This window comes from Mya arenaria, chromosome 1, assembly GCF_026914265.1.
Source record: "Mya arenaria isolate MELC-2E11 chromosome 1, ASM2691426v1".
Lineage (NCBI taxonomy): Eukaryota > Metazoa > Mollusca > Bivalvia > Myida > Myidae > Mya > Mya arenaria.
Window position 1 is genome coordinate 51,475,926 of NC_069122.1, and position 23,986 is coordinate 51,499,911.

General features: G+C 34.3%; 1 protein-coding gene and 1 long non-coding RNA gene across 10 annotated transcripts in view; one reads left to right on the plus strand and one right to left on the minus strand.

Annotated features, from left to right (window-relative positions):
* Positions 1–23,986, plus strand: part of LOC128234879 (zinc finger CCCH domain-containing protein 10-like) — a 220,587-nt gene that overhangs the window by 140,451 nt on the left and 56,150 nt on the right. The gene's annotated exons all lie outside the window — the stretch shown is intronic.
* Positions 566–16,536, minus strand: LOC128235611 (uncharacterized). Its single transcript, XR_008261212.1, has 3 exons — positions 16,451–16,536; positions 4,077–4,183; positions 566–3,176 (listed from the first exon to the last, which is right to left on the minus strand). It is a non-coding gene; the product is annotated as an uncharacterized LOC128235611 (long non-coding RNA).

The window sequence follows — 23,986 nt, forward strand, 5'->3', positions numbered from 1 at the left end:
AACCAGTTTTTGGATCATGTAGTCAAGTTCGCATACTGCTACTTCAGTGGGGTTTTTTCAGAACCATGTTTTTTCAGCCGCGTATTCACGTATAGGTGGCTACACGCCTGTATGTTGTGCATATGAATGTATAATTTGGTTTATATGATGCATCCTTAATGTAACACCTCCTTGCTGCTACACCAATAGAAACTTCATTGGATATTAGCAGTAAAAGAACTAGCACTGACGTTCCCAATTTTCGTCTGGGTCATTTAAATAATAGAAAACAAATTACAAGATAAACAAATTTGTTTTGACTTCTTTAATGAATTATATAAACACATTGTACAAACATATCATGACACTTTTAAACAAAAAGTATGGTTGTCAATTAAACAGTATGCTAGCTTTAAAGATTGAGGCAAACCATTGGAATTTTACAGCGGTCTTAAAAGGTGTATTTAAAGCTGCAATCTCACTAATTGATCGTTTTGACTACCGGCACTCTTATTGTTGGTCTATAAATAGACCATTTTTTGCATAGACCCATATATCACTTAAAATTGGGTCTATATATATAAGACTGCTGAAATAAGATCAGATTGCATTTTGTCATATTTATGGCTAAAATGATGTTTTATGGGTATAGTAGCATTACGAACAATTTAATGTAAATGAACTTTTCGGCAGTCTTACCAAACATTTTTGATTGGTTCTATTGTGAATTATCTAATATGACTGAATTAAAGGAATGATAACCAAATCAGCTTTTGAGACAATTTTTTTAAAGTGTCTAAAATGACAATCTGTGAAAGTGCAGCTTTAAGTTTTGATCATTTACACATTGTTAAATTATAAATAATTGTTTAAAAGGTCTCATGTACAAAATAAGATAATAATTTTCATACAAATATCTAAAATTGATTAAAATAATAAAGTACCATTAACATATATTTCTTAATAGTGCTGTTTCTCAACTGACAAAACCATTCAAAGCCATCATTTCAACTATGAAGTTATTTTTAACTTTCAACTTTTTTATAGCATATATGCAACAAAATATACCAAAAATACAAGCCATGAACAATATGATTGTTCAACTTGCATTGTCCTTGACCTTTTAAAATGACCATTTTCCTGTTCTGTCTATTTGTAAGTTGTGCCCTGGGGAATGAAGTATGACTGTATGAATCACAAAAAGCAATAAAAACACTAAAAAAATCCCCCATTACCCCTGTAATTTCTAATACAGCAGTAAAATCAAGCAATGTTCAAGATTGATTGTGCTGCCAAATCAAAAACATGTTTGCCAAAACATTTAGAGCTGCATTCTCACAGATATACCGTTTTAACAACTTTTGTTTTGTCTTGGAATGAGCAAATTTTTGCGTAAATATCAACAAACCAATGGTAAAAGATTGCTGACAAAACATCAAATCCCAGATTTCATATTTCCTTCGAAGATTAATGTTACTAACGGTTTAAGAAAAGTGCATAAAACATCAATGTTTTAACTTAAATAAAAAAGTCTGCAATTGAATTTTTTGTCAGTAGTCTTATATTACTGGTTTCCATGCATTTTTCGCAAAGACTGGATGGTACCAATCCAAAACAAACAAGAGGCCCAAAAGGGCTTATGCTCTACTGGCTGGGTTTGTGTGGTCAACATCACTGTTTTCGAAAAGAACCAACCCCTTATGGGTATCGGAATACTCAAAACTGAAGACTGTATCATATTCGCAAGCATTTATTACATAATAGCATTTTTTATACTATCAAGGCCCATCATCTAATAATTTCAAGGCCAATAATCCAGGAAACATGGGCAGATCAGGTTTTTGAAAGGAACTGAGCTCTAATGGATATACTGGACAAGTTTCATCAAGATACAATCAAAACTGAAGACTGTATCGTGTTACCGAGCAATTGTTTACTGACACACTATTTTTTTTTATTATCAAGGCCCATGATCTTGGCATGCATGGGCGGATCTGGCTGGTTTTCAAAAGGAACCGAGCTCATATGGATATGTAGATACTGTACAAGTTTCATTGAGATACAATCAAAAAGGCTGTATCATGTTAACGAGCAATTGCCTACTGACACACTGATTTTTGTATACTATCAAGGCCCATAAACTAGGCATGCATGGGCGGATCTGGCTGGTTTTCGAAAGGAACTGTAGGCTGTATCATGTAAACGAGGATTGTTTACAGACGCACATACTACGTACACATTACCATCGCATAAGCTCTTCTGGCCTTTGGCCAGTAGAGCTAAAAATGAAAACAGTTGTCAAAACATCCAAAGTGTGGGAGTGCATCTTTAACATTTGAAAGTAACTCTGTTTGCCTCATGCCCCTAAACAAGGTTTAATCATATTATATGAGCAGTGGGCTTGTCCCTGTATTTTTTATTGTATGATTGTAGTAATGGATACTGGTCTCATTACCTTCTGACAATTTTTCATCAATTTTAAGGAAACAGAAAACACATATTAAGCTCATATAACGCTGTACAAATTTAATCTATTTCATTACGTTGAGAAATAGTCCCTAAAAATATTAATTGTGGAAACATATCTTATTTAAATACATACAGGAAATGGTGACATCATTTACCAATTTAGTATGAAAAATGCAGTTTCCTGATATTTGAATAGTGGTTCTTTATTTAAGCATCTCAATTCATTTAACATACACATAGTATGTATCAAGTTTCAAAGGAAACCAAATCATTGTAACAATTGTTTTCAAAGCAAATATTCACACTCTTGACAAACTTCTCTTCCTAGTTTCAACCTTGAGACTTTTTGATGAGTCTGCACCTTCCCTCCTCTTATACAGTGGCTTCAAGCAATAAAGCTAAAAGCTCAAGTTGCGCAGCTGGTGAACAAGACTGCTGTGTTGATAGTTAGTTGACAAACTGCACACTTGATGCCATAAATCATGTCCATCAACCTCTAGAATAAAGAAATGACGCAGCACAGAACTGATTTCAATTGGACCTCTCTGTACTTTCATCCCCTAAGGCCTTGTTGTAGTTAAAGACTATGTCTTAGTGTGCAGTGCGTGATCTTGAGAAGCCTAAATCTGCTCGTCTGAGGAAGTAAGTCTGGCAGAGTGTGAAACTCCTGTCTACTCATATGCTATACGCCTGTGATCTATGTCTTCTTGTGTGTGCCCAACCATCACCTGAAGAGAATTTAGAGGAAGTTAGTGCTTGATTACAAGTTAATGTGACAAAACAAGGTCTTTTATTTATGCCACCAATATCTAGTATTCCAAGTGTCATATCTTGTATGTTAACTCAAAGCAATTGAGCATAAACTGTTTGGTAATTTATTTTAAGTCACTGCTTCCACTTATACTATCAGTAATATTGAACATGAACCGACTGACCCAAATATTATTCTAAATATTTTTATGTGCAGAAACCATAATACTATTAACCCAAAAGTAATCCAATTGTATGTCTTCACAAAACATTTTACAACAACATTTGTCAATTTAACTCAAATATTGATTATTGTTTTTTTGTCAGACAAACACAGAGATGGCCCAATATATATTGCTCACCAGATTTGAGAAAGGATTCTAAATTAGTTATTGTTTGGACACTAACTGGACACTTTTGGTCTGACTTTATAATGCAGCTGGTGAAAATATTAAATGTCCCTTTATAATGGGCTTACAAAAACATAAAAAAAAATGTATTTGTTTAAAAATTACAAAGGGCCATAATTCTTACAAAATAAGTTTGTATTGAGCAGAATAAAAAGGCTTTGCCTTAAATACAACCTCAGAACTATATTTACAAGTAAAACAAAAAAATCTACTACTTGAAATATGTTTGCTATATCTGGTTTTGAGAGAGAATGATCAGAAGAAAACATCACACATTCACAATCATATTAAAAGATAATTTAGTTTTTTTTTTTTTAATAAATTCTATTTCAAAAACACTGCAAAAGACAAGACACTTACATTCAATTTCTTGATTTAATACATTGATGATTATCAATTCTCATGAAGCAGATGGGTCTTACACTCTAACCAGTGCAACTTGCATGTTCTTAGTTGCTCAGTTATTACCTTTTTTAAATTTCTCCTCTTGATCTGAGCCACGCCAAAATGATGGGAGATGCTTTTGTTGTCTTTTCCATCAGAATGTATAGCACCTCTGTGTTTCTGTTTATCTCCTGAAACAGTAATAGTTTATTAATATTAATAACAATAATAATAATTAGTGACTTTTATTGGAATTATTTTCACCGCTTGTGCCTTGCACATTGGGGAACAAAATTGACTCTCGGAAAAATACAAATTCAGGCCAACATCGATAATATATTGGTAAAATATACATATTTTATTTATAACAGTATGCAGTTGTTGTTTTTTCAAATCCTACATAATTATATTATCAATGATATTTCATAATACAATATAATTTATATAAAAATTGAAATAACACGGCATAGTTGTTGACAGAACATGAACAAATAAATGTGTAAGACTTCTACTTTATTGGGTGTAAATAACTCAGGGCTATATTTCACTTTAGGGACATTTGAACACTTTTGGTGAAGATCCACTACCACACCCACTAATCCCCCCTTCTGAAACCATATTTTTTTATGGATCAACATATGGTAAAGGAATTTGACAGATGGTAACCTTAGGAGCATTTCTGTGACATTATTTTGAAAACAGGCCAGCAGGATCTGAGGAGAAGATTTTCCCATTTAGACATGTATAGCGAAAAGTAGCTCCGCACCCTACAGCAAGTTTTTTTATGAATCAATATCCGGTGAAGAAAATTCATACAGGGTATTGAAACATTTTTTTTGCTTCATATGAAGATAACTTAACTAGCTCTTCATCATATTAAATAAAAATTAGCACAGTCTATGCCGCACACACAGAGCCCCGCACACACAGAGCCCCGCATTTGATCTTTTACCAAAGTTTGATTGATAGTTTAGTTTCTTGGCACACTATGACACGTCTTTACAGGTATATTAAAGCTGCACTCTCACAGATTGATCGTTTTGAAAAAGTTTTTTTTTATCTTGGAATGAGCCACTTTATGCGAAAATGAATGGAAACCAGTGATATAAGAGTGCTGACAAAAAATCAGATCACCGATTTTAATTTAAAAAATGGATACTTGTGCATTTTTCTTAAACTGTTAGTATTGCTTTATGCCATTAAAATTAGTTTAGTCAGATCTTATGTCAGCAGTCTTATATCACTTATAGCAGATATTTTGGCAAAAATTGGCTCATTCAAAGACAAAAAATAAAAGATTTGTCAAAATGGTAAATCCGTGAGAGTGCAGCTTTAAAGTGTTTGAGAAAAGTAATCACCTTATCAACACCAGTAAGAAAACAAATACAGGGCTCTTTGCAGCTGTATAGTCTGTCCTTTAGTTAATTCAAAATGGTGAAGAAAAATGAAAGTTGTCTTCTGTTTTAACTTTTAAGTCATTCAAAGGAATATTGCCTTCTGTTGCAGCATTTGTGACTGCACATATCATGTGATATACACACACTGATATATAACAAAACCAAGTTCATTTGTCTCAGTATTTGCCAATTTTGGGCTTTCACTTCTTGAACATGTTTTGAGTTTTAGTGATCTGAATAGGCTAATGTTTTTTTTATGACAATGATGCAGGTGATCTAAAACATATTTTTTTCATCAAAAGATCCAGGAATGAACAAATATTTTTTGTGTGAAAAAACAACAGTTCAATTCATTTTTTTATGTAATTTAGTTAAAAACAAAACTTATTTAAGTTAACTATATATATCTCTATATAATTCTATTATTTATTCCACAGAATATATTCCAACAGCAAATTTTAATGATATGCTTTTTCAACCATTCCAATTTATTTTGTCAATAAGATCATTTAAACTATTAGCAGGCAAATTCACTATATTTAATAAATATCAGTAGGAAAATGACCAACTAAGATCTTAATTATACACAGTAAAGACAGTTACCATGACAATACTTGGTGCTTTTAGATGAAGGCAAAGATAACAGTCAGAGAGTTGCTACTGAAAAATTTCTTATCAAAATTTGATCAGGATCAGTAGCCTTCAATGATATATTGTCATGGACCTATAAACTATGGTTTATAGGTCCGTGATTTATGTATATTGAATTAAAAATAAATAAAAATGTACATTAATTTTACTATATTCTTCTTTATATCTTAAATTCTGAACAATACAATTTTATCGTTTCATATGTCACTGAATGCATCACTTGTGTTCTTTTTTAGTTGCTAAACTTTTAATACTAACATGCCACACATATATATTAATGTTTTATGCAGTTTTCTTAAATCGTTAGTAAGGCTTAAGCCATTAATCATTAATTTCTGACCGAAATATGCCAATCTTTGATGTTAGCTTTTGTCAGCAATCTTCAATCATTGGTTTGCAGATATTTACCAAAAATTTGCTTTTTCCAAGACAAAAATAAAAAAACAGTTGTAATATTGGTAAATCTGTGAGAGTGCAGCTTTAATTTATTATAATTTGGCGATTAATTCACGTTTACATATCATATATGTGTTTCAAGAAATGGAACTTGATTGGATATTTTAAATATCAAAATATATATTTGATAATCCTATTTGAGTGTCAACAATTATTTAAGTGTGTCAACGTTAATATACCATCCTCCACAGCTCCAACCCTGAAGAACACTCGCACAATATTGTCCCCCACCGCCACTAAGGAATGTCCCAATAAAATTTAAAACATATTGACCTTAAAACTACTTGTGAATAATAATTTATAATTAATATACTGTCATTTAAACCTTAAAGTTGTTGAAATTATAATAGCTGCATTTTCCACATACTAATAAGTCATTTAAATAGCATAATTCTAGGCACCACCATACTTGTAAGTTTTCTTTTTCTAAGTCTAAATTTAAGTTACTATGAAATGGCCTTATTTATTGCTTTTCCTATGTATTGAATGACTTCGTTCTTTGAAAAATGCCTTTTCATTGTTTTTATGATCCTTGTGGGAAACAGTGACACCATTCTGTGTATATCATAAACTTGTCAGACACTTTTAAATGTCCCCACAGTAGGACTGCAGAAAAAACCTTCACACTATCTAGTACAGAAAAGATGCTACACTAAATATTAAAAGTTGTAAGTTTCTGGTTCTCAAGCTCTTCAAATTTGTTTAAATTATTACATATAGCTCGATATTTTTAGAATCATTCAATTTTTAAATTATTATCAAAGTGAAGAGTTTGTTAAAGATTTAATTTAATACTTTCAATCAATAGCCTTTTTGATACTATAAAATCTATTACTTTAATTATTTTTCCTCCAGAAACCATTCCCTTATATTATAACAAATTGTTCAATAAGGGCATGATTAAGTAAAATCTCCTATTATAAAGAGTACCATATAAAGAGTACCATATATATTCATAAAAGAAACACAACTTTCACTGCACTACAATTAAAAAGACAAAGCATTTGCAAAGCAAAGTAGAACATTAGGTCTCTGACTAACTGATACATTCACTTAATCATATGACTGAAAATTTTCTTTCTAAAATTTCTTTTTCTCAAGTTCTTCAACTTTCTTTAAAAAATCTAAAATGGAAAATATGACATATATATCTCTACTTCAAGAATAAAAAAATCAATAAAAAAAATCAGGTAAAGAGTATGATTTAGATTTGAATTTTAACAACTTTTTTATGTAAAATCTATTATTTTTCATTGCCTTCATTCTTAAAGCAAATCCCTTAAATTTCCATTTCCAAAATCTCCAATTATAAAGAATTCCATATTCATTACAGAAACACGTTTCACTATTAACTAGTCTAATAAATAAGCAAAGCAATTATTTAAACATAAAATGATATGATGATGTAATAAGAAATGCTAACAGCAATACGGGATTTTATTTACATTTAGAAATGGGATCAAAGATGACACTTGTCATTCTAAATGAACGAGAATGCTTAGAAAATATACAGAAATATGGAAGAGTTTTGTTTCTTAATGACACAAATTCAAAGTAATGTTCCTTTCTTGATTGGGTGGGACTAATTTAGCTCCACCTAAAAATTGTTTTGTCATCAGATTAGGTATAACACACAATGTGATTGGATCAAAATCCTGACCAATATAATAAACTCTGAATGGAGGCAAAATATTTCCATTTGTTTCCAATTGATTGCACCATCAGTGATTTACACAATCAGTGATTTATGGCCTTTTAACTTGTAATGGTCTAGTGGCAAGTGCATATATGACTTATGTTAAATCATGTTTTAAGAGCTAATTAGAATTTTAAAGTCTAAGCTATGTGACAGAAAATTAATACCAAAATCTTTTTTGAATTGTAGTAACTGATTCTTTTGCATTTGATGAGGTCAGACATTTTAAGATATATAATATTCAGTGGATATGTGTTGATCAAGCATTTAATAACATGCCACAAAGCAGAATATTTATTAGGTCATTTTTTTTTTACTTCAGACCCTGCCCAGGGCAAGTTTGGAGAGTTGCACAGAATGCTTAAAGAACTAAAGTGTTGGGAATCAGTTCCTGTTTGCAGTGTGTGTATACCACGTGATAAATTGCGTCATAAATGCTACATCAGAAGGCAATATTTTGATTTAAAACAAGAGCGCCAAATGGCTCTGAATTGCTCACCTGTCATATATTGCACAGATTTTTTAAGTTTTCACTATAACACATATAGAGAAAACCCATCAGCCCCGGGGTGTGGCCAATTTTGACCCCAGGGCCATAATTTGAACAAACTTTGTAGAGGTCAACTAGACGATGAATCATGCCAAATATCTAAGCTCTAAGCCACGTAAGTTCAGAGGAGATGATTTTTGAAGTTTTCACTATAAACATATAGAGAAAACCCATGACCCCCCAGGGGGCGGGGCCAATTTTGATCTCAGGGCCATAATTTGAACAATCTTTGTAGAGGTCCACTAGACGATGAATCATTCCAAATATCTAAGCTCTAGTCCAAGTAAGTTCAGAGGAGAAGATTTTTGAAGTTTTAACTATAAACATATAGAGAATACCCTAACCCCCCCGGGGTCGGGGCCAATTTTGACCCCAAGGCCATAATTTGAACAATCTTTGTAGAGGTCCTCTAGACGATGAATCATGCCAAATATCTAAGCCCTAAGCAACGTAAGTTCAGAGGAGATTTTTGATTTTTTTTACTATAACCAATTATAGAGAAAACCCATGACCCCCAGGGGGCGGGGCCAATTTTGATCTCAGGGCCATAATTTGAACAATCTTTGTGGAGGTCCACTAGACGATGAATCATGCCAAATATCTAAGCTCTAGTCCAAGTAAGTTCAAAGAAGAAGATTTTTGAAGTTTTCACTATAAACATATAGAGAAAACCCATGACCCCCCAGGGGGCGTTGCCAATTTTGACCCCAAGGCCATAATTTGAACAATTTTTGTAAAGGTCCACTAGACGATGAATCATGCCAAATATCTAAGCTCTAGTCCAAGTAAGTTCAGAGGAGAAGATTTTTAAAGTTTTAACTATACACATATAGAAAATACCCATGACCCCCCGGGTTGGGGCCAATTTTGACCCCAGGGCCATAATTTGAACAAACTTTGTAGAGGTCAACTAGACGATGAATCATGCCGAATATCTAAGCTCTAAGCAACGTAAGTTCAGAGGAGATTTTTGATTTTTTTTACTATAACCATATAGAGAAAACCCATGACCCCCCGGGGCGGGGCCAATTTTGACCCAAGGGCCATAATTTGAACAATCTTGGTAGAGGACTATTTGGTGATCCTAACTACCAAATATCAACGGCCTAAGCTTTGTGGTCTGGGAGAAGAAGATTTTTAAAGTTTTTCCTTTTGGTTGCCATGGCAACCAGGGTTCTGCATGGAATTGAATTCTTTGAACAAGTTTGATAGAAGACCACCCAAGGGACATCCCTATGAAGTTTTATTAATATTGGCCCAGCGATTAAGGAGGAGATGTCTTTTAAGTAAATTGTTGACGGACGACGCCGGATGCATGCCGGATAAAAGGCGATCACTAAAGCTCACCTTGTCACCAAGTGACAGGTGAGCTAAAAAGACTTTAAACAAAGATAACTTTACTATTTCTTCACCATTTTAAATGAAACAAAGCGCAGTCTACGCCACCTACGGAGCCTTGCTTTCGGCCATTTACCAGAGTTTGATTGCGAGTTTAATTGCTTTAAACACTTCGACAAACCTTTTCACAAAACGGCCGTCGGACGGAGCACTGTCAAAACATGATTTTGAAAACGGGCGAAGCGTTTGATGAAACTAATGACTTTATCAAATGTTGGTAATAAAACAAATGCGGGGCTCTTTAAGCGGCATAGACTGCCCTTTGTTTCATTTATAATGGTGGTGTAAAAGAAAAGGTATCTTTAATTTAAGTGTTCATTTTAAGCAAAATGTTGCCTTCCGACGTAGCATATATGACGTAATTTATCACGTGGTATACACACACTGGTTTGACTATTGGTAATCGGTTCCACTCACGTTGCTGTTTATTAATAGAAGAAATATTTTTTGACAATACCTGGTACCGTACTTGTAATTTTATTCTTGTACAAAAACTCATCATCCTTTACTCTACTTATGTCAGGTAAAGGATTGAAAATATCTAGTTAGTGTATTTTATGGAATTATTTTTACCAACTGTACAATACAATTTGGGAAAAAAAGTTGACATTGGGAAAAATACAAAATCAGGCTTAAATATCTAATTTAGATTTTAATGGCAAAATATATCATCGAAATAGGAGTTTGGGATGAACAAGCCTGAATTATTACTCTATTGCTTGGCATATATTTTTTTTCAAGCCCTGCTATATTAAATTCAGAATTAGAACAAGCCCCGATGACATAATTTTCACCAGTGCAGGATTGTGGGCTTGTGCTAAAATATTCTATATACTACATGTTTTAAAGATTTTTATGCATATATTATTTTGTTAATTTATAGTAAGTCTTTTCAAGATTTTTTATTCATTAATGTTATGAAATCTCCACTTATCAAATTTGGAAAACATAAAATATGGTGAAAAATGGACAAGTTTTCACTCTGTAAGGGAAGAAGGCAGTAAGGCAGTAAATTTCACCAAAAAAAAACACTATTAATGTTGTTGTTGCTTTAGCCATATTGTTAATGATTACAACTGAACAAAATTGACAAGATGAAAGAAGAAAAACTGATTTCAGGAACATACCAGTTATTTTTTCATTATAATTGATCATCAGAACATCACTAATTAGTATAGTCTATCTATATCATTATTAAAACAAGAGGGCCATGATGGCCCTGTATCGCTCACCTGTAGCTTTGCTAAATAAAGTGAACATTCTGACCTATTATCATAAAGATCCAATGAAAAGTATGGCCCCTAGAGGCCACTCTTTTATTTGTCCCACTGACCTAGTTTTTTACCCCACATGACCCTTTCAGTAGGCAATGCTTCAAACCAAATATTTAAGACCTAGTCCTTGTGGCTTCAGACAAGAAAATTTTAAAGTTTTTTCCTATATAAGCCTATGTAAAACTTGTGACACCCAGGGTGAGGCCTCTTTCCACCACAGGTGCACAAATTGAACAATCTTGGTAGCGGGCCACTAGGTTATGCCACATATAAAATGCCAATGTCTTGTTGGTTTAGACAAGAAGTTTTTTGTTCTATATAAGCCTATGCAAAACTTGTGACTCCCCCCAGGATAGGGCCTCTTCCCCCCAGGGGCATAAATTGAACAATCTTGGTAGAGGACCACTTGGTTATGATACATACCAAATATTGAATGCGTAGGCCTTGCATTTTCAGACAAGAAGATTTTTAAACACTTTCCTTATATAAGCCTATGTAAAACTTGTGACCCCCTAGGTGGGGCCTCTTATCACTTCAGGGGCATAATTTGAATAATCTCGGTAGAGAACCACAAGGTAAAGCTACATACCATATATCAAATGCCTAGGCCTTGTGGTTTTAGACAAGATTTTAAGTTTTCACTAAATAAGCCTATGTAAAACTTGCGACTCCAGAGGCATAATTAGAACAATCTTGGTAGATGTCCATAAAGTAATTATACATGCCAAATATCAAAGCCCTAGGACTTCTAGTTTTGGAGAAGATTTGTTAAGTTTTCCATATCTAAGTCTATGTAAACCACGTGACCCGGGGCGGGGTCATTTTTGACCCCGGGGGCATAATTTGAACAATCTTGGTAGAGGTCCATTAGGTGATGCTACATATCAAATATCAAAGCTCTAGGCCTTGTGGTTTTGGAGGAGAAATTTTTTTAAGTTTTTCTTATCGGTTACCATGGCAACCAGAGTTTCGCATGGAATCCATGTCTTTGAACAACTTTGGTAGAGCTTCATGCAAGGAACATCCCTGCCAAGTTTCATCATGATTGGCCAAGGGGTTAAGGAGATGTTGTTCGAAGCAAAATGTTGACGAACGACGTACATCAAGTGGTCACAAAAGCTCATTATGTCACTGCGTGACAGGTGAGCTAACCATAGGGCCATGGTGGCCCTGTATCGCTTACCTGCCATCGATCCATACTATTGGGACTTTCAGGATTGCAATGCATCAATATTTTGAGTTACTGGTTCTTCCTTAATTGTTAGTAATTAATGGATGCCACCAGGCGACAAGTTTACTTTGTTGTTAACAATCATGAATGAATGGAAGTTGTCATAGTATATTAATGAGCAAACAAAATACAAACAACATCTTCAAAGGGTTTTATTAAGAGATGATCATTCTGACCAAGTTGAATTGAGTTAAGCCTAAAATTGTGACTTCTATTGTGTTCACAAGGTTTTTCTACTAATTGACCTAGTGACCTAGTTTTTGACCTGGGTTGACCCAATATGGAACTTGACCTAGCTTATGTTAAGATGATCATTCTGACCAAGTTTCATTAAGATAAGGCTAAAATTGTGACCTCTATTTTGTTCACAAGGTTTTTCTAATAATTGACCTAGTGACCTAGTTATTGACTGCGTATGACCCAATATCGAACTTGACCCAGATTTTATAGAGATGATCATTCTGACCAAGTTGCATTAAGATTAGCCTAAAATTGTGACCTCTATTGTGTTCACAAGGTTTTTGTACTAATTGACCTAGTGACCTAGTTATTGACCGCGGATGACCCAATATCGAACTTGACCTAGATTTTATAGAGATGATCATTCTGACCAAGTTGCATTGAGATTAGGCTAAAATTGTGACCTCTATTGTGTTCACAAGGTTTTTGTACTAATTGACCTAGTGACCTAGTTATTGACCGTGAATGACCCAATATCAAACTTGACCTACATTTTATAGCGATGATCATTCTGACCAAGTTGCATTGAGATTAGGCTAAAATTGTGACCTCTATTGTGTTCACAAGGTTTTTCTACTAATTGACCTAGTGACCTAGTTATTGACCGCGGATGACCCAATATCGAACTTGACCTAGATTTTATAGAGATGATCATTCTGACCAAGTTGCATTGAGATTAGGCTAAAATTGTGACCTCTAATGTGTTCACAAGGTATTTCTACTAATTGACCTACTGACCTAGTTTTTGACCCCAGATGACCCAATATCGAACTTGACCTAGATTTCATAGAGATGATCAGTCTGACCAAGTTTCATAAAGATTAGGTCAAAATTGTGACCTCTGTTGTGTTCACAAGGTTTTTCTAATAATTGACCTAGTGACCTAGTTATTGACTGCGGATGACCCAATATCGAACTTGACCTAGATTTTATAGAGATGATTATTCTGACCAACTTGCATTGAGATTAGGCTAAAATTGTGACCTCTATTGTGTTCACAAGGTTTTTGTACTAATTGACCTAGTGACCTAGTTGTTGACCGCGGATGACCCAATATCGAACTTGACCTACATTTTATAGAGATGATCATTCTGACCAAGTTGCATTGAGATTAGGCTAAAATTGTGACCTCTATTGTGTTCACAAGGTTTTTCTACTAATTGACCTAGTGACCTAATTATTGACCGCGGATGACCCAATATCGAACTTGACCTAGATTTTATAGAGATGACCATTCTGACCAAGTTGCATTGAGATTAGGCTAAAATTGTGACCTCTATTGTGTTCACAAGGTTTTTCTACTAATTGACCTAGTGACCTAGTTTTTGACCCCAGATGACCCAATATCGAACTTGACCTAGATTTTATAGAGATGATCAGTCTGACCAAGTTTCATAAAGATTAGGTCAAAATTGTGACCTCTATTGTGTTCACAAGCAATTGTGAACGGACGGACGGACGGACGGACGACGGACGAAGAGTGATCACAAAAGCTCACCTTGTCACTACGTGACAGGTGAGCTAAAAAAAGAACATGGAAATTATATTGATATAGTATATGAAAAATATTACTTGAAACTTAATGAAATCTCAAAACGCTGAAGTATAAGCAATAGTGTTGTGCCGAAGATCAGTTATAATCGACAATTGATCGGAAAGGCCTTCATCAGCGACAATCGATAGTGAAATTTGAACAATCGATTATAGAAACAAGAGACGTAACCACTACCGACTACCAGTTAAAAGATTGTCTTGAAAATATATTTTGTTTCTGGTCAATACATGTTAATGTTGAAATGTTCATGTGGTACTATGTTGTGTTATCTAGTCATATTATCATGTCAGTAGCTCACTACAGTACCTTATTACAAATTTTCTTTGTAATTTAACTGCAAAAGGATTGGTTCTCAACATCACACTTTTGTGGTTTTAAAATGTTATTGTTTACTTCTTATATCATGTAAGAATTTAGTTTTCTCAGTTTTCTGAAAGAAAATGTTCTTGTAAAACACAGAATATTCAACTGTTTGTTTTACTTGTTACTGACTGATTATCAAAACGAAATTGATATTTTTCTTTGTGTTTACTTTACACATGTATTCAATACTGTACACAAAATTTAGAGCCTGCGGTCTCATGATCTGTAATAGTAACTTGTAAACACTATTTTTTAGTATAGTTGCGTTCTGAATAAATAATGTAATTTATACAACTAAATGTACAAATAATATTGTAAGGGAACATTTTTTCTTAAACTGGTTCATGTAGTTTATCTATATGCCTTATATATGATGACCTAAGATAGTTAAATAATGATTAAAACGATTAATAATCGATCATTGATTGTTTTCATAAACCGATTATCTATATAGTAATATTTCAGTCCGATTCCCAACACTAATAAGCAATAAAAACAGTCAATTGTATATATAATATATATCAACATCTACAGATACTTAGTCATAAGTTTTCAATTTTGGATAAAATTAACAAAATTAGAATTGCATACCTTCTTGTGCACATCTGTTTAATAAAATGAATAAATTTCCTTTATCATTAAGTAAAACGGTTTTTAAAATAACAATTGAAGGATTAAAATTTTGAGCTACTAATTGCATTACCATAGATCTACTCAAATTTTGACACTTTTTAAAGAATAACCAATAATAATTTCCAAATCTTCAAATGTAAAAGATCTACAGCATTCTTCCAAAATGGAAATATTTCATACTTGACTGAGTTCTTATTGAAAAATTGTCCTGAGGTAAAATGGTATTATTAAAACATGTGCTAACAATATTCCCAAATAATTTGGTACAGTATGACAAACAAATAAGCTCATGATTGTGACGAATCACTGTTTCTATGTACAATTGACTGGTGCAATAGTTAGCAATAGACTTGGCGTCAATTGAATTTAGTTTGAAGGATAAACAATAACACTTTTTTAACACTTTTTACCTTCTTTTTTTTCAAAAAATTGATTGCAGTCAATTGTAACCATGGCCTCCTCAGGTCCGGGGAATAGTGGGGATTTTCGGTCCAGCCAACCCCGGCTTTATAAAGCTACAATAATTAGCAATCAGGGATACTTTTTATTATTTTGACATTTGTTATTAAAGTTAACCTGGGAGGAAAAGTGCGCCCGGTGTGGGGCTCGAACCCACGACCGCCGGAACACTAGCATGGCGCTCTAACCAACTGGGCTACCCGGGTGGGCGGCTGGTTCTAACCGACACTAACTACATTATGTATCCCTGTCTCGAGTCTGCCATAGTCTAAAAATCTTCAAAAGACTGAAGGCCATTTAGGTGGACTAACCCCCGCTTAAATTCCTTCCCTGCAGGAATGAACTGATGGTAAAATGTCCTCGCACCAAAGGGAACCTAGGTTACGCCCATTCCCGAGGAAATTTTGCGGGGAAAAAGCAGACAAAGCTTTGCGGAGTAATGTCACTATGTGGGGGGGGGGGGGGGGGGGGGGGCGCATACCTGTGCGTGATCAAAAATAACAAACAATTCTTATCATTTAAACCATCATGAAAACAAACGGCATTTAGACTTACCATACAGTTGTCTTCAATAAGTCCATAGCCCAAAATTTTATGATTGTCCATTTCAATCCATTTTTTACACGAATGTTCGTCTGAGCTCACCGGAGTAGGTCCTACTTGATTTGATGCTAAACCGGTTTAAGAAAATGTTCGTCTCCTACGCAGTAACCTCCCCTATTGTACAGTAGCAAATATAAAATCCATCACAAAATCTTCGCCTAACTCTCATAAATGTGATTTAAAAATATGTTAATATTTATTCAACGTGTTTAACGATATTCATCTTTGAAACATTACTACAGTATCTTTATCCTCCATTCACAAACACGTGGACATGATATTGATAAGCAAAGTACATGCGCAGGGGCGGATCCAGGAATCAACGTTAGAGGGGGCGTAGCTTAGGGGCGCAACCTTTTGACATGCATCCCTCCCTCTGAACCGAAAGTGTATGGCATAAACTGTTTGCATATGGATTGGGGGTTAAGCAATCAAGAAAAATTAACAATTTGTAGTTGGAAATGATGCATTATGGGCGTATTTTATTATTTTTTATCTCCTAAATTGACATAAAAAGTAAACTTTGACGATTTTAGAGGGGGCGCGCGCCGGATGCGCCCCCTCTAAATCCGCTAGTGCATGCGTATATTTGATAAACGAACAAAAACATGCAAACAGGTAGCAGGATGAAACAATATGAACAATATCATTCCTAATGCTTAGAACGTATACTTGATCAAAGATAATGACATTCAAGACATGAGTTTTTAAACTATCATGAATTGCGTAAAGGGCTATACACTTTTGCAAAAAAATACCCCTTGCAATAGTATTTGGATATAGTTACTTCTTATTTATCAATGTAAAGCTATCATTCAGTTACGGCAGGTGTTCAATGTAACTGAGCACACTTTAAGAGTGTAAACGAATTTCTTCACTGCTTTTAGCTACAGCTCCTAAACCCTGACAATAAGTGAACCGAGATAATGGCTCCTTTTCAAAGAATCATTTGAAATAAATGAATTCTGAAACAAAGAATGATTGTTGAGCTTATTTTTTTACGAAGTATTAAGTCAATACAAAATATTATAGAACATTTATAAATAATATCACTGACTTATAAATAATTGTTTAACCTATACTGGTAGGTTCGTGATAGTGCTATCATACATATATGTACCCATTTCATATGGCAAGAAAAATAACATACCGTGAGTGATGGAAACGAAATAATAAAAAGAAGCCACTTTTGCATAGGATAAAAGATACACATCGAAAGGTTTTTTTTTCTTTAAATTGGAATGATCAAATTAAGTTTGTCACTAAGTCAACATAGTTTAATTTACCTACTGACAATATAAGATGGTGTTCTCTAACCTATTCGATTAACTGAAAGACACAAATTGAGCCCACCAGGAAATGAAAATTAGTAAGTTATTCTTTTTAAAAGTATTTAATATTTTCGAGCATCTAGGACCAGAAGGCTTCAGAAAAGGATAAATAATTCGCAAATCTGACGCAGTTGTATTTAAGATCACTGTTTTAGATTGCACACTACGTCACAAGTGAAAACACCGATGTAATACTCGAAATCAGGTAACATCTTGCAATGTTATTTTCTTGAATAATCTACAATATTAAATTAATGAGCAATAATATCATGACATGTATATATCACAACTTTATTTCTCCCCAGCAGATGTTATACGGTGAAAGTCTCCAACTGGTGATTCCTCCAACTTCTGTGATCACCAACTTCTGTGAACTCCAATTGGTGGCTTTTATCTATAGAAATTGACTGTGGAATTCTCCAATTGGAATTTTCCCCAATTGGAGAGCCGTTTTTACAAAATCATAATTTTTGATTATTTATTAGATTTTAATTATGTTTATGAATCTAGTACTACAGACATACATAGAAATGTAATTTTCTGTTCCAAATTGTAATATTTGATTTTTTTCAAATTGCTGATTTTTTCCCCCGTTTCGGCTCATATGGAAAATTCTCCAATTGGAGTTTGCCAAAACCCCGCGGGGGACCTAAAATCCAATTGGTGGCCAACGGGAGAAATCAATTTTGGAATTAAAATTTTCATATTTCTTAAAACTTTTTTTTTAATTTTACTTAAAATATTTCTTATTTAATGGGCAAACTTTCTATGTGTCGCTTTTGAAGTTGATATCTAAGATAATAAAAAAACTAAGTTTGCAAGTAAACCGGATTTGCAAACTTATACCGGATGCTGTTAACTGAAGAATGCTTTTGCCAACGGACCTCAAACTTGATATGAAGGTTGGTCATGACCAGCAGATGAAGCCTTGCAATTTTGAGGTCAGTGGGTCAAGGTCAAGATTGTGGTGACCTTGCATGAGCTAAAAATCTGTTTCTGATCAATAACTGAAAAAGTCTTCATGGGAAGGTAGGGAAGGTCATCATGAAAATATGTTAGATACTTATAATACATATGTTAACGCTATCTGTTCATATAGGGCGAAATACTAACAGCTATCTGTTCATATATAGGCACAAATACTAATGTCTATTTGTTCATATGGGCCCATATACTAACAACTATATTGTTTATATAGGCCCAAATACTAATGGCTATCTGTACAACAAGGCCAGTATCAGGGATCTTTGTCCTTTGTCATGTGCCTGCGACAGCTCTTGTTATTTCCATATTTATGAATAATATAATAGCCATGAATTGTTAACACTTTTATGCTGTAACATTGATTTTATTATCAAGACAAATATAAATTGCTTGTTTGCATTTTACCAGGGAACATAATGACGAGCTGACAGTTAAAAATGAAAATAAAAAGAGCATTCTATCTTTAGTAATCTAGAAGTGGTTCAGAAATGTTCAACTATACTGAAGGATTTTGATTGGTCTGGTGCTCTAAGGCAGTGTTGGACATATTAATTATTATTTGCACTGAAAACTTCAAAAGATTATAAAAAAAAATCATTGAATTTATTATATAAGATTACACCATATTTTCTATTTAAAGCTGCACTCTCACAGATTGAACATTTTGACAACTTTTTTATCTTTTGTCTTGGAACGAGCCAATTTTTGCGAAAATCCATGGAAACCAATTATATAAGACTGCTGACAAAAATAGATAGCAGGTTTTTATATTTAAGTTCAAAAATTGATGTTTTATGCATTTTTCTTAAACCGTTAGTACATGGTTTAAGCCATAAAACATAAATTTTCGAACAGAAATATGAAAATCTATAAGGGGCGTGTTTTATAAATGGTAGCAAGACTGGATTTAACTGTTATAATAGTTTGGGTCTATTTGAGTAGGTAAAAGTATTGCCCTTTGGAATACACAGACTTTATACACTTAGCTGGAAAATCCAGTCAAAAATTACTTTTCATTGTAAACCCTTATTTTGGCATACTGTTTAAACACTGCGGTATGTCAGGCACAATGTCCTTACAGACACAGCTTGATGTGGGGATTCAAACAGAAGTCAGGTGAGAGGTCTGGGCTGTATGGTGGTTGTTGAAAGCTTGGAGAATGTCCTGTTGCAAACATTCTGTAAACAATGCAGAGTTAAGTGCAGATGCATTATCGTATAGTAGAGAAATTATGTGTAAATAACACATACTACATGCACCGTTCTGGGGTTTCCGGATCTAATTTTTAGTGTGCCCCGTGGATTTAACCAGAATCAAGTTAGTTCATGCAGTGCATTTCCAGCAAAACTTCGTCTCATTCGTTTCAATCTATCTACAATTTTACAATCATCTATTACCTTGCCTTCCTTAGTAATTAAATAGATCAGTTGGACAGATACATTCTCTTTAGACCCTTTGTGAGCCTCTAAAAACACAATAGGAGCTCAAAACAACAGACGAACATGAGATGGCTATCAGCCCTGCAGAAGTGCCCTCCCTCTAATGTTAATTGCCTGTTGTCAGAGGGATATTTGCCAGGCCCGTCTCCATCTTTCATGCATTTGTTTGAGGAAAATGGAAAAAAGTTAGTTTAATCATTGGAATCCTGGGAATCAAATGTGGTATATTTATGTCCTTGAACTAAGAACATGTTTCAATCTGTTTGTTTTTGACCAGGCTGTGTATTATATTTTTGTAGTAATCTTACACAGTTTGAATCAAGCCTCTGAACCCATCATGAATATCTCATATAGCGACCAGTACGATGTGAGTACAGAAAATATGTCCAATAAATACTCTTCTCTTTTGGAAATAACATAGGAAAATAACAAACAACGAAGGTAAACATGGTTTTTCTAAGGTATCGAAGAGAAGTTTACATTCAGTAAGCATTCCGCTTGGCTCAATATTTGAAAGGCTCTAAGTATTTAAGCTGGTCCCTGGAATGTCGAGCCAAGGGGTTTCGACTGTATTTAAGCTGGTCCCTGGAATGTCTAGACAAGGTGTTTCGACTTTATTTAAGCTGGTCCCTGGAATGTCGAGCCAAGGGGTTTCGACTTTATTTAAGCTGGTCCCTGGAATGTCGAGACAAGGGGTTTCGACTGTACCAATAATTTGTAACCTTTTTGGAGTTAAATTAATTAAGTCTTTAAACAGATTTCTTCAAAGTCTTTTGCATAGTCAAGACAGTTTGGAAATTAACTGATTTAGAGAATTTTTGTAATATAATTTCATGTATTGTTTGGATCAGTGTTTTATTTCTTATAACTCTTAGAAATACAGTATTGAATCATGGCATAAAATGAGTTGCTCAGTTTTTTTTTATCCCCCGCCTATGAAATAGGGAGGGGGATATTGAAATGGCATTGTCCGTCCGTCCGTCTTTCCTTCTGTCCGTCCTTCCTTCCGTCCGTCCGTCCGTCCTTCCTTCTTGATTTTTTTAAAAATGCACATTCACAGCCATTTCTCAGTCACTAGCTGGCAGAATTTTATGAAACTTAAAATAAATATGAATTACTATACTGGGATGATGCCTGTTCATTTTTATTTTTTTTGGATTGGTCAATTGTACTTGGAGTTATTGCCCTTGATTTTTTTTTTAAAAGCTCTCATTTACAGCCATTTCTCAGTAACTAGCTGGTAGAAATTCTTGAAACTTGAAATAAATATAAACCAACATACTGCGATGATGCCTGTTTATTTATATTTTGGATTGTGTAATTTCTATATGAGTTATTTGCCCTTGATTTATTAAAAGATCCATGTTTGCAGCCTTTTCTATGCAACTAGCTGGTAGAATTTCATGACGCTTGGAATAAATAAGAAACAACATACTGTGATGATGCCTGTCTATTTTTCTTTTGGATTGGTCAATTTTCCTTAGAGTTATTGCCCTTGATTTTTTTAAAAATCATTGTTTGCAGTCGCTTCTCAGTAACTAGCTGCTAGAATTCAATGAAACTTGAATGTTATATGAACCAACATCCTGCAATGAACTTCTTCGGTGAATTTTAACCTTCAAGCACAAACAAGCCATCAAGCACAAACAAGCCATCGTTGGCGGGGGATATCTTTTCACTGAAAATGCTTGTTATTTTATACAATATTCTTGGCATATAAAAGTACTTTCAAATTATCTTTTGGATATGAATGAAAAGTTTAAGCAAACAGTTATTTAATTCTTTACAAGTTATTAACGTAAAACTACAGGATTATCAATATTTGATAGTAATTTAATATTGATAATCGAAGGATATGTTGAACATCATGGGAAATGTTTTATAGAGCTCAGCTTGTGCCAGGGGTTTTCTTTTCTATTACCCAAAACTAAAGTAAATACTGTACATTTTTTATTTCTGATATGATATGGTCTGTTTGTGGGTTAAGTGCAATATCATTGTTCAAATAATTCTGTAATTTCTGACAAATTCTGCCTACAGCTAGTTCTGTCAGTTCTTACCATGTTGACTTCCATTGGAGCATGACCTGGCTGTTATTTAAATTCTAACCATGTTATCTTTCATTGGAGCACTCCTGGTAGTTCTGTAAATCCTGACCATGTTGTCTTTCATTGGAGCACTCCTGGCACATCAATTTTGCAAATTCTTACCATGTTGACTTCCATTGGAGCGCCCCTGGCAGTTCTGTTAATTCTGACCATGTTGACCTCCATTGGAGCGCCCCTGGCAGGTCTGAAAATTCTGACCATGTTGCCTTCCATTGGAGCACTCCTGGCCGTTCTGTCAATTGTGACCATGTTGTCTTCCAGTGGAGCACTCCTGGTAGTTCTGTAAATTCTGACCATGTTGTCGTCCATTGGAGCACTCCTGGCCGTTCTATAAATTCTGACCATGTTGTCTTCTATTGGAGGGCTCCTGGTAGTTCTGTAATTTCTGACCATGTTGTCTTCCAGCGGAGCACTCTTGGCAGTTCTGTAATTTCTGACCATGTTGTCTTCTATTGGAGGGCTCCTGGTAGTTCTGTAATTTCTGACCATTGGAGCACTCCTAGTAGTTCTGTTAATTCTGACCATGTTGTCGTCCATTGGAGCACTCCTGGCCGTTCTGTAAATTCTGACCATGTTGTCTTCCATTGGAGGGCTCCTGGTAGTTCTGTAATTTCTGACTATGTTGTCTTCCAATAGAGCGCCCCTGGCAGTTCTGTAAATTCTAACCATGTTGACATCCAATAGAGCGGTCCCTGCAGTTCTGTATTTAATCGGACGATTCTGCTAACTGATCAAGCACTCTTAAAGTCTCCATACTGACTGACCGAACTAACTCAATATGGTAATGCAATAAATTGCCATTAGTACTTCCATGTCTGGAACATTGTAACATGATACTAAAGCCATTAGGTCAATCAAGGATCAAGTGTTACCATTTGTTTGTGTTTTTTGTCAGAGAGTTCTGGTTTACTAGCAATGTGTTATGCATTATTCAGATATAGTGATTATTACACTGTGATGATTTGGTCTGGGCATTAATTATTCATAAACTTTGTCTTGTTTTCGAATTTTGTGCACGGTTTTGATAGCAATGAATACTGAAATAGTTTGTTAGATTTTGGTTTACTTAAACATAGTTGTGGTAATCATGATCTTGATATTTACAAAACTAAAGTATCTTAGTACTTGATATCTGTAAAGAAAGCAGTTGATTATTATCTGGAGGCAAGAAAGGTATTTGGTAGTGCCTTTGTCCTCTTAATTGGGGTTTTAGTGCAATGAGTCATAAATTACATGTGTTAAAACAAAATGCTACTTGTGCATAATGTTGTATAGTGCAGACAAAACACTGACAAGGTTATCTCCTTAAGTGACCTTGCCCTTTAAGGTACTTTAGTCAAGGGGGATAATCTGCATGTGGTGAAAATTATGCACTGTGTGTTTAAAGTCTAAATTTATGAACACTGTTTGGTATGAAAGGCTTACAGTTGAACAATTGTGTACATCTAGACTGAACTGCATGGTTGATCTCTTACTGTGACCTTCACCTAACTTGAGGCTAGCATTTTGGGACATTTCTAATTTTCATCAGAGCATTCAAGCAAAAAACATGTACTGATAATATGCCCTCCCGAAGGTTTGCTTATTAAAATGGCACAGTCTGTCTTTCTGTCCTTTGTCTGTTTT